At 33.1% G+C, this 4275-nt stretch overlaps 2 non-coding genes and 1 pseudogene across 2 annotated transcripts in view; all 3 read right to left on the bottom strand.

The window, feature by feature from the left end:
- Window positions 1-268: 268 nt before the first annotated feature.
- LOC128871193 (large subunit ribosomal RNA) lies at window positions 269-3042 on the bottom strand (annotated as a pseudogene).
- A 437-nt stretch (window positions 3043-3479) lies between these two features.
- On the bottom strand, window positions 3480-3660 carry LOC128871178 (5.8S ribosomal RNA). Its single transcript, XR_008455786.1, has one exon. It is a non-coding gene; the product is annotated as a 5.8S ribosomal RNA (ribosomal RNA).
- Window positions 3661-4235: 575 nt separating this feature from the next.
- The window catches only part of LOC128871184 (small subunit ribosomal RNA), a 1991-nt gene continuing 1951 nt past the window's right edge, over window positions 4236-4275 (bottom strand). The window contains exon 1 of the ribosomal RNA XR_008455792.1: window positions 4236-4275. This exon is cut by the window's right edge and continues 1951 nt beyond it. This is a non-coding gene — a ribosomal RNA (small subunit ribosomal RNA).

Raw genomic sequence — 4275 nt, 5'->3', positions numbered from 1 at the left:
GTCCCGACACCCGGTTAATTGCAACACTACATCGAGCTAAAGCTCTACCCGCGCTTTAGGTCTCAACCACAGCCACCACGAAAACCTCCCCGAAGGGCCGTTCCCATAGAACAGGTCAGAGCGAACTCTGAGGGCTCCTGTTCCCCGTGGTACCGAGTTAAGGTCTCCGGTAAGACATCGAACCCGAAGACTCTGCCAGTTGAGCATCCATACTACTCAGGCACTGGCAAACCTAGATTTTAGTCGCCTTTTACGACAGGCATACCTTACCTCGGGCATATTCTAACCCCTGCACCGCTGGGGGAAGTAGATAGGGACAGTAGGAATCTCGTTAATCCATTCATGCGCGTCACTAATTAGATGACGAGGCATTTGGCTACCTTAAGAGAGTCATAGTTACTCCCGCCGTTTACCCGCGCTTACTTGAATTTCTTCACTTTGACATTCAGAGCACTGGGCAGAAATCACATTGTGTCAACACCCGTTAGGGCCATCACAATGCTTTGTTTTAATTAGACAGTCGGATTCCCCAAGTCCGTGCCAGTTCTGAATTGATTGTTAATTGATAATCGTTATAATTTAAAAAGAATATATATCGAATGATATAATTCCTTAAAAATTTTAGCAAGAAAGTTCCACAATTGGCTACGTAACTACTATCCGGGGAACAAGAATCGTAATTCTCTATTTACCCAGAACGAGTACATAAACCATGGTATTGCTTCCCAATCAAGCCCGACTATCTCAATCTTCAGAGCCAATCCTTATCCCGAAGTTACGGATCTAATTTGCCGACTTCCCTTACCTACATTATTCTATCGACTAGAGACTCTTCACCTTGGAGACCAGCTGCGGATATTGGTACGGCCTGTTGAGAAGTTTGCGTGACCCCACCATAAATTTTCAAGGTCCGAGGAGAAAATATCGACACAACAGTAAATGTCATGCTCTTCTAGTCCATCTACCATATCTCTCTTCGAAAGACTTCCATGGTAGTACGACTATAAAACAGAAAAGAAAACTCTTCCGATATCTCTCGACGGCTTCTTTATGGTCGTTCCTGTTGCCAGGATGAGCACAAGGCCCATTTTTAATAACAAACGGATACTCAACAGGTTACGGAATTGGAACCGTATTCCCTTTCGTTCAAAATAATTCAAGTATTTAATTATTTTTTAATATATATATATAAATTTTATTAATATTTTTTTTTATTAAAAACTTGAAAATTTTCGGCTTTCGCCTTGAACTTAGGACCGACTAACTCGTGATCAACCACTGTTCACACGAAACCCTTCTCCACTTCAGTCCTCCAAGGTCTCATTCGATTATTTGCTACTACCACCAAGATCTGTACCAATAGCGGCTCCATGCAGGCTTACGCCAAACACTTCTAAGCACACTATTGTACCCTCCTACTCACTAAAGTTTCAAAATTTATAAATCAATCGAAATTGTTTTATAAATCATCTACTTTAGCGGTAATGTATAGGTATACAACTTAAGCGCCATCCATTTTAAGGGCTAGTTGCTTCGGCAGGTGAGTTGTTACACACTCCTTAGCGGATTACGACTTCCATGTCCACCGTCCTGCTGTTTTAAGCAACCAACGCCTTTCATGGTATCTGCATGAGTTGTTAATTTAGGCACCGTAACATTACGTTTGGTTCATCCCACAGCGCCAGTTCTGCTTACCAAAAGTGGCCCACTGGGCACATTATATCATAACCTCAACCTTCATATCAAGAAAGGTGAGGTTCTTACCCATTTAAAGTTTGAGAATAGGTTAAAATCGTTTCGACCCTAAGGCCTCTAATCATTCGCTTTACCAGATAAGATTATTTTATATAATTTTTAAATGCACCAGCTATCCTGAGGGAAACTTCGGAGGGAACCAGCTACTAGATGGTTCGATTGGTCTTTCGCCCCTATACTCAATTCTGACAATCGATTTGCACGTCAGAACTGTTTCGGTCTTCCATCAGGGTTTCCCCTGACTTCAACCTGATCAAGTATAGTTCACCATCTTTCGGGTCACAGCATATATGCTCAAGGTACGCTCCAGTTAGAGGTATAAATAATAATAAATTATCATTATACATAACTATATGGAACGCCCCGGGATTGAATTAATTGACTATTTAAGAAAATAGACTAAAAATTAATCCCATTATATTTTTAAGTTAAGTTAATTATGCCATTAAGTTTAATATAACTCAATGACTTGCACATATGTTAGACTCCTTGGTCCGTGTTTCAAGACGGGTCCCGAAGGTATCCTGAATCTTTCGCATTGTTAATCATATAAATGCATACAAATAAATATTAATATCATAGATATTAAATTTTTTGTAAAATTCAAAAAATGAATTTTAGCATTATATATAATAAAATCTATCAACACTTTATCAAATCATTAGTATTTATTCTATGTTAATATGCTTAAAAAGCAAATTAATTTAAATAAACTTAATATCACCAATGATCTTTTGATAAATACTTTATTATGTTAATAGATTACAATGTCCTTATATGAAAAAAATGCACATTATTTTTAATTATTTAATGATGAATTTTTCATAATGGATATTCAGGTTCATCGGGCTTAACCTCTAAGCAGTTTCACGTACTATTTAACTCTCTATTCAGAGTTCTTTTCAACTTTCCCTCACGGTACTTGTTTACTATCGGTCTCATGGTTATATTTAGTTTTAGATGGAGTTTACCACCCACTTAGTGCTGCACTATCAAGCAACACGACTCTTTGGAAATATCTTTCTAGTAATCATTAACGTTATACGGGCCTGGCACCCTCTATGGGTAAATGGCCTCATTTAAGAAGGACTTAAATCGTTAATTTCTCATACTAGATATTAAGATATTCCATACACTGCATCTCACATTTGACATATAGACAAAGTGACTTAGTGCTGAACTATTTTCTTTTCGCTCGCCGCTACTAAGAAAATCCTTGTTAGTTTCTTTTCCTCCCCTCATTAATATGCTTAAATTCAGGGGGTAATCCCATATGAGTTGAGGTTGTTTTAAAATATTTTTTATCTTCTCACAATTTAATAAATAATTATATCATCTTTTCATCTCTATTTTTCTTTTTTCCTTTTATATAAATATATATTATAAATAATAATTATGTAAAATGAGGCAATTCTAGAATAAAAAAAATTAATTTTTATGCTAGACATTCCTCCTTTAATTACATATATAAATTAATATTTTATATATTATAAATAATATGAAAATTTTTTAAAGAGAATACTTAGATTCAAAATTTTTTTTATTTCATTTTATTTGAGAGGATTTTTTTTTTTTAAGAATATATTAATAAATAAAAAATTCATTATATATCTTTATTTTTTTGCTATTAATATTATGAATTATTTAAAATCCAATAATATACACATTTGCTTAAATTCAATTATTTTTATAAAAGAATAAGCAACTTATTTAGCATAGTCTTACAACCCTCAACCATATGTAGTCCAAGCAGTACTTTAAAATTTAATTTAATGTACATAACAGCATGGACTGCGATATGCGTTCAAAATGTCGATGTTCATGTGTCCTGCAGTTCACACGATGACGCACAGTTTGCTGCGTTCTTCATCGACCCATGAGCCAAGTGATCCACCGCTTAGAGTATTTTTTTATTTATTTTTATTTATAACAAATGTCAATTTTTTTTTGCATATATTAATTGAAAGAGTAAAATTAAATAATAATAATAATAAAATATAAATTGATTTTCTTTCAATAATATATATCAAATATATTTAACTCTAAACATTTTTATTAAGTTGCGAATGTCTTAGTTCAACAATAATACAGTGGTGGTATTTATTATGTTTGATTATTTTGTATTTTTTTAATCATTTTATTTATATATAAATATAATAATAAATATATACCACTTTTGTTATTGTGAACAAATTAACTTATCATTCAATCAAATGAATAATAAGTACAACTTTCTATTTTCATGTTTAAAGGTTTTTAAAAGAAAAAATAAGAAAAAACATTACAAAATGTACCATCATATTATATTTAATATGATATAATTGATGGATAACAAATTGAATGAAAAAGAATAAAAAGAATATGGATTCAAAATAATTATAAATTTTTCTTTTTTTTCTTTTTTTTTTTTTTTTCTTTTGTTTGTTTTTGTTTTTATTTGTTTTGGCATTGTTTGTTTTTCTTACGGATATGGAACACAATAATGATCCTTCCGCAGGTTCACCTACGGAAACCTTGTTA

The sequence above is a fragment of the Anastrepha ludens genome, unplaced genomic scaffold (genome assembly GCF_028408465.1).
Source record: "Anastrepha ludens isolate Willacy unplaced genomic scaffold, idAnaLude1.1 ptg000040l, whole genome shotgun sequence".
In the NCBI taxonomy this organism is placed as follows: Eukaryota; Metazoa; Arthropoda; class Insecta; order Diptera; family Tephritidae; genus Anastrepha; species Anastrepha ludens.
This window is presented reverse-complemented; position numbering and strand designations above follow the sequence as displayed.